This window comes from Somniosus microcephalus, chromosome 19 (assembly GCF_052327205.1).
Source record: "Somniosus microcephalus isolate GS21.2 chromosome 19, FLI_Smic_1.0, whole genome shotgun sequence".
Taxonomy (NCBI): Eukaryota; Metazoa; Chordata; class Chondrichthyes; order Squaliformes; family Somniosidae; genus Somniosus; species Somniosus microcephalus.
This window is the reverse complement of record NC_141005.1, coordinates 23365915-23378548: the sequence shown is the minus strand read 5'-3', so window position 1 is coordinate 23378548 and position 12634 is coordinate 23365915. Positions and strand designations below refer to the sequence as shown.

The 12634-nt window shown below is 46.5% G+C and overlaps 5 non-coding genes across 5 annotated transcripts; all 5 read left to right on the top strand.

Moving 5' to 3' along the window:
- Nucleotides 1-2338: 2338 nt before the first annotated feature.
- Nucleotides 2339-2457, top strand: LOC147103926 (5S ribosomal RNA). Its single transcript, XR_015072677.1, has one exon. It is a non-coding gene; the product is annotated as a 5S ribosomal RNA (ribosomal RNA).
- Nucleotides 2458-4886: 2429 nt separating this feature from the next.
- LOC147103925 (5S ribosomal RNA) lies at nt 4887-5005 on the top strand. The gene has a single exon (XR_015072426.1). It is a non-coding gene; the product is annotated as a 5S ribosomal RNA (ribosomal RNA).
- Nucleotides 5006-7411: 2406 nt separating this feature from the next.
- Nucleotides 7412-7530, top strand: LOC147103924 (5S ribosomal RNA). The gene has a single exon (XR_015072424.1). It is a non-coding gene; the product is annotated as a 5S ribosomal RNA (ribosomal RNA).
- Nucleotides 7531-9961: 2431 nt separating this feature from the next.
- LOC147103923 (5S ribosomal RNA) lies at nt 9962-10080 on the top strand. Its single transcript, XR_015072583.1, has one exon. It is a non-coding gene; the product is annotated as a 5S ribosomal RNA (ribosomal RNA).
- A 2435-nt stretch (nt 10081-12515) lies between these two features.
- On the top strand, nt 12516-12634 carry LOC147103922 (5S ribosomal RNA). The gene has a single exon (XR_015072627.1). It is a non-coding gene; the product is annotated as a 5S ribosomal RNA (ribosomal RNA).

Sequence of the window (12634 nt, the reverse complement as noted above, 5' to 3'; positions counted from 1 at the left end):
CCTTTTTGCTGCTCTCTCTCTCTCTCTCTCTCTCTCTCTCTCTCTCTCGCTTTCCTTTGACCATTTCTTCGCTGCACATTCTCCTGCTGCTACACAAATGCAAGGGGCTCCAGACACAGGGCCGAAATAAGCAGAAGAAGAAAATAAGATAGCCAAAATACACACACTGGCGGAGGGCCACCAGGACACAGCAGCAGAGAGGAGAGACAAGGTGCATAGAAAACTCGGAGGGACAAACAGCAACAGAACAAAGAAGAATGTAGAAAGAGCAGCAGTTAAATTCAGGAAAAAAGCAAAGCCAACTAGCATGCTGTTGAAATGCATGTGTGTTAATGCGAGGAGTGTTACAAATAAGATTGACGAGTTGCAGGCGCAAGTTGCCACATGGGGTTATGCAATAGTAGCCATAACGGAGACCTGGCTTCAAAATGGGCGGAATTGGAAACTAAACAATCCTGGCTACAATGTAATAACATTTGTAGAAGTCGTGTGGGCAGATGTCACATGATCAGGCAGAATCATAGAAATTTACAGCACAGAAGGAGGCCATTCGGCCCATCTTGTCCGTGCCAGCCGACAAAGAGCAATCCACCCAAATCCCACTTTACAGCACTTGGTCCGTAGCCTTGTAGGTTACGGCAGTTCAACGTGATGAGGGTTTCTGCCTCTACCACCCTTTCAGGCAGTGCATTCCAGACCCCCACCATTCACTGGGTGAAAAAATGTCTCCTCAAATTCCCTGTAAACCTCCTACCAATTACTTGAAATCTATTATTGACCCTTCTGCTAAGGGAAATAGGTCCTTCCTATCCACTCTATCTCGGCCCCTCATAATTTTACACACCTCAATTAGGTCTCGCCTCAGCCTCCTGTGTTCCAAAGAAAACAACCCCAGCCTATCCAATCTTTCCTCATAACTAAAATTCCCCAGCCCAGGCAACATCCTCGGAAATCTCCTCTGCACCTTCTCTAGTGCAATCGCATCCTTCTTGTAATGTGGTGACCAGAACTGCACGCGGCACTCTAGCTGCGGCCTAACTAGTGTTTTATACAGTTGAAGCATAACCTCCCCGCTCTTATATTCTACGCCTCGGCTAATAAAGGCAAGTATCCCGTATGCCTGCTTAACCACTTTATCTACCTGTCCTGCTACCTTCAGGGATCTGTGGACATGCACTCCAAGGTCCCGCTGATCCTCTGCATTTCTCAGTGTCCTACCATTTATTGTGTATTCCAACTGAATTCCATTTGCCACTGTTCTGCCCACTAGACGAGTCCATTGATATCTTCCTGCAGTCTACAGCATTCTGTTTCATTATTAACCACACGGCCAATTTTTGTATCATCTGCAAACTTCTTAATCATACTTCCTACATTCAAATCCAAATCATTGATATATACCAGAAAAAGCAAAGGGCCCAGTACTGAGTCGGTGCAGGCTCGATGGGCCGAAATGGCCTCTATCTGCACTGTGGGGTTTCTGTGATTCTGTGAGCCCGGCGGAACCCCACTGGAAACAGCCTTCCGGTCACAAAAACACCCTTCGACCATTACCCTTTGTTTCCTGCCTCTGAGCCAATTTTGGATCCAACTTGCCACTTTGCCTTGGATCCCATGGGCTTTTACTTTCGTGACCAATCTGGCATGCGGGACCTTATCAAAAGCCTTGCTAAAATCCATATAGACTACATCAAAGGCACTACCCTCATCGACCCTCCTTGTTACCTCCTCGAAAAATTGAATTGCGTTAGTCAGACACGACCTTCCGTTAAGAAATCCATGCTGACTGTCCCTGATTAATCCGTGTCTTTCTAAATGAAGATTTCTCCTGTCCCTCAGAACTTTTTCCAATAATTTTCCCACCACCGAGGTTAGGCTGACTGGCCTGTAATTATGCGGTCTATCCCTCTCTCCCTTTTGAAAGAACGGTAGCACGTTAGCAGTCCTCCAGTGGTCGGGCACCACACCTGTAGCCAGAGAGGATTGTAAAATGATGGTGAGAGCCTGTGCTATTTGGTGTCTTACTTCTCTTAAGAGTGTGGGATAGATTTGATGCGGGCCTGGGTATTTGTCCAGTTTGAAAGATGCTACAGCCCTTAAGACTTGGTGTTTGAGCATGTTTATTTGATGTAATATTTGAATAGAAGGCAATGAAGGGTTGGGCTTGTAGTTTGTTTGTGTGGGAGGCAGAGCAGCAAGAAGAGGTGGAGGGGGGGTGGGGGGTTGCGGGAGGAGTAAAATTTGTAAATGTAAATTGAGTGTTGAATACTTGTATGAATGCGTAGAAGAGAAAAAAATGGGCGACAGCTTTAAGTAAAGAGAAAGCCAGCTAGCATATGCCTACGGCCATACTAGTCTGAATGCGCCCGATCTCGTCTGATCTCGGAAGCTAAGCAGAGTCAGGCCTGGTTAGTACTTGGATGGGAGACTGCCTGGGAATACCAGGTGCAGTAGGCTTTTGCTGCCGCCACAGGCTGCTCAACGTTTTGCACACACACGCGCACACACTGCTCTTAATCAATCAACATCCTTTTTGCTGCTCTCTCTCTCTCTCTCTCTCTCTCTCTCTCTCGCTTTCCTTTGACCATTTCTTCGCTGCACATTCTCCTGCTGCTACACAAATGCAAGGGGCTCCAGACACAGGGCCGAAATAAGCAGAAGAAGAAAATAAGATAGCCAAAATACACACACTGGCGGAGGGCCACCAGGACACAGCAGCAGAGAGGAGAGACAAGGTGCATAGAAAACTCGGAGGGACAAACAGCAACAGAACAAAGAAGAATGTAGAAAGAGCAGCAGTTAAATTCAGGAAAAAAGCAAAGCCAACTAGCATGCTGTTGAAATGCATGTGTGTTAATGCGAGGAGCGTTACAAATAAGATTGACGAGTTGCAGGCGCAAGTTGCCACATGGGGTTATGCAATAGTAGCCATAACGGAGACCTGGCTTCAAAATGGGCGGAATTGGAAACTAAACAATCCTGGCTACAATGTAATAACATTTGTAGAAGTCGTGTGGGCAGATGTCACATGATCAGGCAGAATCATAGAAATTTACAGCACAGAAGGAGGCCATTCGGCCCATCTTGTCCGTGCCAGCCGACAAAGAGCAATCCACCCAAATCCCACTTTACAGCACTTGGTCCGTAGCCTTGTAGGTTACGGCAGTTCAAGTGCATATCCAAGTACTTTTTAAACGTGATGAGGGTTTCTGCCTCTACCACCCTTTCAGGCAGTGCATTCCAGACCCCCACCATTCACTGGGTGAAAAAATGTCTCCTCAAATTCCCTGTAAACCTCCTACCAATTACTTGAAATCTATTATTGACCCTTCTGCTAAGGGAAATAGGTCCTTCCTATCCACTCTATCTCGGCCCCTCATAATTTTACACACCTCAATTAGGTCTCGCCTCAGCCTCCTGTGTTCCAAAGAAAACAACCCCAGCCTATCCAATCTTTCCTCATAACTAAAATTCCCCAGCCCAGGCAACATCCTCGGAAATCTCCTCTGCACCTTCTCTAGTGCAATCGCATCCTTCTTGTAATGTGGTGACCAGAACTGCACGCGGCACTCTAGCTGCGGCCTAACTAGTGTTTTATACAGTTGAAGCATAACCTCCCCGCTCTTATATTCTACGCCTCGGCTAATAAAGGCAAGTATCCCGTATGCCTGCTTAACCACTTTATCTACCTGTCCTGCTACCTTCAGGGATCTGTGGACATGCACTCCAAGGTCCCGCTGATCCTCTGCATTTCTCAGTGTCCTACCATTTATTGTGTATTCCAACTGAATTCCATTTGCCACTGTTCTGCCCACTAGACGAGTCCATTGATATCTTCCTGCAGTCTACAGCATTCTGTTTCATTATTAACCACACGGCCAATTTTTGTATCATCTGCAAACTTCTTAATCATACTTCCTACATTCAAATCCAAATCATTGATATATACCAGAAAAAGCAAAGGGCCCAGTACTGAGTCGCTGCAGGCTCGATGGGCCGAAATGGCCTCTATCTGCACTGTGGGGTTTCTGTGATTCTGTGAGCCCTGCGGAACCCCACTGGAAACAGCCTTCCGGTCACAAAAACACCCTTCGACCATTACCCTTTGTTTCCTGCCTCTGAGCCAATTTTGGATCCAACTTGCCACTTTGCCTTGGATCCCATGGGCTTTTACTTTCGTGACCAATCTGGCATGTGGGACCTTATCAAAAGCCTTGCTAAAATCCATATAGACTACATCAAAGGCACTACCCTCATCGACCCTCCTTGTTACCTCCTCGAAAAATTGAATTGCGTTAGTCAGACACGACCTTCCGTTAAGAAATCCATGCTGACTGTCCCTGATTAATCCGTGTCTTTCTAAATGAAGATTTCTCCTGTCCCTCAGAACTTTTTCCAATAATTTTCCCACCACCGAGGTTAGGCTGACTGGCCTGTAATTATGCGGTCTATCCCTCTCTCCCTTTTGAAAGAACGGTAGCACGTTAGCAGTCCTCCAGTGGTCGGGCACCACACCTGTAGCCAGAGAGGATTGTAAAATGATGGTGAGAGCCTGTGCTATTTGGTGTCTTACTTCTCTTAAGAGTGTGGGATAGATTTGATGCGGGCCTGGGTATTTGTCCAGTTTGAAAGATGCTACAGCCCTTAAGACTTGGTGTTTGAGCATGTTTATTTGATGTAATATTTGAATAGAAGGCAATGAAGGGTTGGGCTTGTAGTTTGTTTGTGTGGGAGGCAGAGCAGCAAGAAGAGGTGGAGGGGGGGTGGGGGGTTGCGGGAGGAGTAAAATTTGTAAATGTAAATTGAGTGTTGAATACTTGTATGAATGCGTAGAAGAGAAAAAAATGGGCGACAGCTTTAAGTAAAGAGAAAGCCAGCCAGTATATGCCTACGGCCATACTAGTCTGAATGCGCCCGATCTCGTCTGATCTCGGAAGCTAAGCAGAGTCAGGCCTGGTTAGTACTTGGATGGGAGACCGCCTGGGAATACCAGGTGCAGTAGGCTTTTGCTGCCGCTACAGGCTGCTCAACGTTTTGCACACACACGCGCACACACTGCTCTTAATCAATCAACATCCTTTTTGCTGCTCTCTCTCTCTCTCTCTCTCTCTCGCTTTCCTTTGACCATTTCTTCGCTGCACATTCTCCTGCTGCTACACAAATGCAAGGGGCTCCAGACACAGGGCCGAAATAAGCAGAAGAAGAAAATAAGATAGCCAAAATACACACACTGGCGGAGGGCCACCAGGACACAGCAGCAGAGAGGTGAGACAAGGTGCATAGAAAACTCGGAGGGACAAACAGCAACAGAACAAAGAAGAATGTAGAAAGAGCAGCAGTTAAATTCAGGAAAAAAGCAAAGCCAACTAGCATGCTGTTGAAATGCATGTGTGTTAATGCGAGGAGCGTTACAAATAAGATTGACGAGTTGCAGGCGCAAGTTGCCACATGGGGTTATGCAATAGTAGCCATAACGGAGACCTGGCTTCAAAATGGGCGGAATTGGAAACTAAACAATCCTGGCTACAATGTAATAACATTTGTAGAAGTCGTGTGGGCAGATGTCACATGATCAGGCAGAATCATAGAAATTTACAGCACAGAAGGAGGCCATTCGGCCCATCTTGTCCGTGCCAGCCGACAAAGAGCAATCCACCCAAATCCCACTTTACAGCACTTGGTCCGTAGCCTTGTAGGTTACGGCAGTTCAAGTGCATATCCAAGTACTTTTTAAACGTGATGAGGGTTTCTGCCTCTACCACCCTTTCAGGCAGTGCATTCCAGACCCCCACCATTCACTGGGTGAAAAAATGTCTCCTCAAATTCCCTGTAAACCTCCTACCAATTACTTGAAATCTATTATTGACCCTTCTGCTAAGGGAAATAGGTCCTTCCTATCCACTCTATCTCGGCCCCTCATAATTTTACACACCTCAATTAGGTCTCGCCTCAGCCTCCTGTGTTCCAAAGAAAACAACCCCAGCCTATCCAATCTTTCCTCATAACTAAAATTCCCCAGCCCAGGCAACATCCTCGGAAATCTCCTCTGCACCTTCTCTAGTGCAATCGCATCCTTCTTGTAATGTGGTGACCAGAACTGCACGCGGCACTCTAGCTGCGGCCTAACTAGTGTTTTATACAGTTGAAGCATAACCTCCCCGCTCTTATATTCTACGCCTCGGCTAATAAAGGCAAGTATCCCGTATGCCTGCTTAACCACTTTATCTACCTGTCCTGCTACCTTCAGGGATCTGTGGACATGCACTCCAAGGTCCCGCTGATCCTCTGCATTTCTCAGTGTCCTACCATTTATTGTGTATTCCAACTGAATTCCATTTGCCACTGTTCTGCCCACTAGACGAGTCCATTGATATCTTCCTGCAGTCTACAGCATTCTGTTTCATTATTAACCACACGGCCAATTTTTGTATCATCTGCAAACTTCTTAATCATACTTCCTACATTCAAATCCAAATCATTGATATATACCAGAAAAAGCAAAGGGCCCAGTACTGAGTCGGTGCAGGCTCGATGGGCCGAAATGGCCTCTATCTGCACTGTGGGGTTTCTGTGATTCTGTGAGCCCTGCGGAACCCCACTGGAAACAGCCTTCCGGTCACAAAAACACCCTTGTTTCCTGCCTCTGAGCCAATTTTGGATCCAACTTGCCACTTTGCCTTGGATCCCATGGGCTTTTACTTTCATGACCAATCTGGCATGCGGGACCTTATCAAAAGCCTTGCTAAAATCCATATAGACTACATCAAAGGCACTACCCTCATCGACCCTCCTTGTTACCTCCTCGAAAAATTGAATTGCATTAGTCAGACACGACCTTCCGTTAAGAAATCCATGCTGACTGTCCCTGATTAATCCGTGTCTTTCTAAATGAAGATTTCTCCTGTCCCTCAGAACTTTTTCCAATAATTTTCCCACCACCGAGGTTAGGCTGACTGGCCTGTAATTATGCGGTCTATCCCTCTCTCCCTTTTGAAAGAACGGTAGCACGTTAGCAGTCCTCCAGTGGTCGGGCACCACACCTGTAGCCAGAGAGGATTGTAAAATGATGGTGAGAGCCTGTGCTATTTGGTGTCTTACTTCTCTTAAGAGTGTGGGATAGATTTGATGCGGGCCTGGGTATTTGTCCAGTTTGAAAGATGCTACAGCCCTTAAGACTTGGTGTTTGAGCATGTTTATTTGATGTAATATTTGAATAGAAGGCAATGAAGGGTTGGGCTTGTAGTTTGTTTGTGTGGGAGGCAGAGCAGCAAGAAGAGGTGGAGGGGGGGTGGGGGGTTGCGGGAGGAGTAAAATTTGTAAATGTAAATTGAGTGTTGAATACTTGTATGAATGCGTAGAAGAGAAAAAAATGGGCGACAGCTTTAAGTAAAGAGAAAGCCAGCTAGCATATGCCTACGGCCATACTAGTCTGAATGCGCCCGATCTCGTCTGATCTCGGAAGCTAAGCAGAGTCAGGCCTGGTTAGTACTTGGATGGGAGACCGCCTGGGAATACCAGGTGCAGTAGGCTTTTGCTGCCGCCACAGGCTGCTCAACGTTTTGCACACACACGCGCACACACTGCTCTTAATCAATCAACATCCTTTTTGCTGCTCTCTCTCTCTCTCTCTCTCTGTCTCTCTCTCTCGCTTTCCTTTGACCATTTCTTCGCTGCACATTCTCCTGCTGCTACACAAATGCAAGGGGCTCCAGACACAGGGCCGAAATAAGCAGAAGAAGAAAATAAGATAGCCAAAATACACACACTGGCGGAGGGCCACCAGGACACAGCAGCAGAGAGGAGAGACAAGGTGCATAGAAAACTCGGAGGGACAAACAGCAACAGAACAAAGAAGAATGTAGAAAGAGCAGCAGTTAAATTCAGGAAAAAAGCAAAGCCAACTAGCATGCTGTTGAAATGCATGTGTGTTAATGCGAGGAGCGTTACAAATGAGATTGACGAGTTGCAGGCGCAAGTTGCCACATGGGGTTATGCAATAGTAGCCATAACGGAGACCTGGCTTCAAAATGGGCGGAATTGGAAACTAAACAATCCTGGCTACAATGTAATAACATTTGTAGAAGTCGTGTGGGCAGATGTCACATGATCAGGCAGAATCATAGAAATTTACAGCACAGAAGGAGGCCATTCGGCCCATCTTGTCCGTGCCAGCCGACAAAGAGCAATCCACCCAAATCCCACTTTACAGCACTTGGTCCGTAGCCTTGTAGGTTACGGCAGTTCAAGTGCATATCCAAGTACTTTTTAAACGTGATGAGGGTTTCTGCCTCTACCACCCTTTCAGGCAGTGCATTCCAGACCCCCACCATTCACTGGGTGAAAAAATGTCTCCTCAAATTCCCTGTAAACCTCCTACCAATTACTTGAAATCTATTATTGACCCTTCTGCTAAGGGAAATAGGTCCTTCCTATCCACTCTATCTCGGCCCCTCATAATTTTACACACCTCAATTAGGTCTCGCCTCAGCCTCCTGTGTTCCAAAGAAAACAACCCCAGCCTATCCAATCTTTCCTCATAACTAAAATTCCCCAGCCCAGGCAACATCCTCGGAAATCTCCTCTGCACCTTCTCTAGTGCAATCGCATCCTTCTTGTAATGTGGTGACCAGAACTGCACGCGGCACTCTAGCTGCGGCCTAACTAGTGTTTTATACAGTTGAAGCATAACCTCCCCGCTCTTATATTCTACGCCTCGGCTAATAAAGGCAAGTATCCCGTATGCCTGCTTAACCACTTTATCTACCTGTCCTGCTACCTTCAGGGATCTGTGGACATGCACTCCAAGGTCCCGCTGATCCTCTGCATTTCTCAGTGTCCTACCATTTATTGTGTATTCCAACTGAATTCCATTTGCCACTGTTCTGCCCACTAGACGAGTCCATTGATATCTTCCTGCAGTCTACAGCATTCTGTTTCATTATTAACCACACGGCCAATTTTTGTATCATCTGCAAACTTCTTAATCATACTTCCTACATTCAAATCCAAATCATTGATATATACCAGAAAAAGCAAAGGGCCCAGTACTGAGTCGGTGCAGGCTCGATGGGCCGAAATGGCCTCTATCTGCACTGTGGGGTTTCTGTGATTCTGTGAGCCCTGCGGAACCCCACTGGAAACAGCCTTCCGGTCACAAAAACACCCTTCGACCATTACCCTTTGTTTCCTGCCTCTGAGCCAATTTTGGATCCAACTTGCCACTTTGCCTTGGATCCCATGGGCTTTTACTTTCGTGACCAATCTGGCATGCGGGACCTTATCAAAAGCCTTGCTAAAATCCATATAGACTACATCAAAGGCACTACCCTCATCGACCCTCCTTGTTACCTCCTCGAAAAATTGAATTGCGTTAGTCAGACACGACCTTCCGTTAAGAAATCCATGCTGACTGTCCCTGATTAATCCGTGTCTTTCTAAATGAAGATTTCTCCTGTCCCTCAGAACTTTTTCCAATAATTTTCCCACCACCGAGGTTAGGCTGACTGGCCTGTAATTATGCGGTCTATCCCTCTCTCCCTTTTGAAAGAACGGTAGCACGTTAGCAGTCCTCCAGTGGTCGGGCACCACACCTGTAGCCAGAGAGGATTGTAAAATGATGGTGAGAGCCTGTGCTATTTGGTGTCTTACTTCTCTTAAGAGTGTGGGATAGATTTGATGCGGGCCTGGGTATTTGTCCAGTTTGAAAGATACTACAGCCCTTAAGACTTGGTGTTTGAGCATGTTTATTTGATGTAATATTTGAATAGAAGGCAATGAAGGGTTGGGCTTGTAGTTTGTTTGTGTGGGAGGCAGAGCAGCAAGAAGAGGTGGAGGGGGGGTGGGGGGTTGCGGGAGGAGTAAAATTTGTAAATGTAAATTGAGTGTTGAATACTTGTATGAATGCGTAGAAGAGAAAAAAATGGGCGACAGCTTTAAGTAAAGAGAAAGCCAGCTAGCATATGCCTACGGCCATACTAGTCTGAATGCGCCCGATCTCGTCTGATCTCGGAAGCTAAGCAGAGTCAGGCCTGGTTAGTACTTGGATGGGAGACCGCCTGGGAATACCGGGTGCAGTAGGCTTTTGCTGCCGCCACAGGCTGCTCAACGTTTTGCACACACACGCGCACACACTGCTCTTAATCAATCAACATCCTTTTTGCTGCTCTCTCTCTCTCTCTCTCTCTCTCTGTCTCTCTCTCTCGCTTTCCTTTGACCATTTCTTCGCTGCACATTCTCCTGCTGCTACACAAATGCAAGGGGCTCCAGACACAGGGCCGAAATAAGCAGAAGAAGAAAATAAGATAGCCAAAATACACACACTGGCGGAGGGCCACCAGGACACAGCAGCAGAGAGGAGAGACAAGGTGCATAGAAAACTCGGAGGGACAAACAGCAACAGAACAAAGAAGAATGTAGAAAGAGCAGCAGTTAAATTCAGGAAAAAAGCAAAGCCAACTAGCATGCTGTTGAAATGCATGTGTGTTAATGCGAGGAGTGTTACAAATAAGATTGACGAGTTGCAGGCGCAAGTTGCCACATGGGGTTATGCAATAGTAGCTATAACGGAGACCTGGCTTCAAAATGGGCGGAATTGGAAACTAAACAATCCTGGCTACAATGTAATAACATTTGTAGAAGTCGTGTGGGCAGATGTCACATGATCAGGCAGAATCATAGAAATTTACAGCACAGAAGGAGGCCATTCGGCCCATCTTGTCCGTGCCAGCCGACAAAGAGCAATCCACCCAAATCCCACTTTACAGCACTTGGTCCGTAGCCTTGTAGGTTACGGCAGTTCAAGTGCATATCCAAGTACTTTTTAAACGTGATGAGGGTTTCTGCCTCTACCACCCTTTCAGGCAGTGCATTCCAGACCCCCACCATTCACTGGGTGAAAAAATGTCTCCTCAAATTCCCTGTAAACCTCCTACCAATTACTTGAAATCTATTATTGACCCTTCTGCTAAGGGAAATAGGTCCTTCCTATCCACTCTATCTCGGCCCCTCATAATTTTACACACCTCAATTAGGTCTCGCCTCAGCCTCCTGTGTTCCAAAGAAAACAACCCCAGCCTATCCAATCTTTCCTCATAACTAAAATTCCCCAGCCCAGGCAACATCCTCGGAAATCTCCTCTGCACCTTCTCTAGTGCAATCGCATCCTTCTTGTAATGTGGTGACCAGAACTGCACGCGGCACTCTAGCTGCGGCCTAACTAGTGTTTTATACAGTTGAAGCATAACCTCCCCGCTCTTATATTCTACGCCTCGGCTAATAAAGGCAAGTATCCCGTATGCCTGCTTAACCACTTTATCTACCTGTCCTGCTACCTTCAGGGATCTGTGGACATGCACTCCAAGGTCCCGCTGATCCTCTGCATTTCTCAGTGTCCTACCATTTATTGTGTATTCCAACTGAATTCCATTTGCCACTGTTCTGCCCACTAGACGAGTCCATTGATATCTTCCTGCAGTCTACAGCATTCTGTTTCATTATTAACCACACGGCCAATTTTTGTATCATCTGCAAACTTCTTAATCATACTTCCTACATTCAAATCCAAATCATTGATATATACCAGAAAAAGCAAAGGGCCCAGTACTGAGTCGGTGCAGGCTCGATGGGCCGAAATGGCCTCTATCTGCACTGTGGGGTTTCTGTGATTCTCTGAGCCCTGCGGAACCCCACTGGAAACAGCCTTCCGGTCACAAAAACACCCTTCGACCATTACCCTTTGTTTCCTGCCTCTGAGCCAATTTTGGATCCAACTTGCCACTTTGCCTTGGATCCCATGGGCTTTTACTTTCGTGACCAATCTGGCATGCGGGACCTTATCAAAAGCCTTGCTAAAATCCATATAGACTACATCAAAGGCACTACCCTCATCGACCCTCCTTGTTACCTCCTCGAAAAATTGAATTGCGTTAGTCAGACACGACCTTCCGTTAAGAAATCCATGCTGACTGTCCCTGATTAATCCGTGTCTTTCTAAATGAAGATTTCTCCTGTCCCTCAGAACTTTTTCCAATAATTTTCCCACCACCGAGGTTAGGCTGACTGGCCTGTAATTATGCGGTCTATCCCTCTCTCCCTTTTGAAAGAACGGTAGCACGTTAGCAGTCCTCCAGTGGTCGGGCACCACACCTGTAGCCAGAGAGGATTGTAAAATGATGGTGAGAGCCTGTGCTATTTGGTGTCTTACTTCTCTTAAGAGTGTGGGATAGATTTGATGCGGGCCTGGGTATTTGTCCAGTTTGAAAGATACTACAGCCCTTAAGACTTGGTGTTTGAGCATGTTTATTTGATGTAATATTTGAATAGAAGGCAATGAAGGGTTGGGCTTGTAGTTTGTTTGTGTGGGAGGCAGAGCAGCAAGAAGAGGTGGAGGGGGGGTGGGGGGTTGCGGGAGGAGTAAAATTTGTAAATGTAAATTGAGTGTTGAATACTTGTATGAATGCGTAGAAGAGAAAAAAATGGGCGACAGCTTTAAGTAAAGAGAAAGCCAGCTAGCATATGCCTATGGCCATACTAGTCTGAATGCGCCCGATCTCGTCTGATCTCGGAAGCTAAGCAGAGTCAGGCCTGGTTAGTACTTGGATGGGAGACCGCCTGGGAATACCGGGTGCAGTAGGCT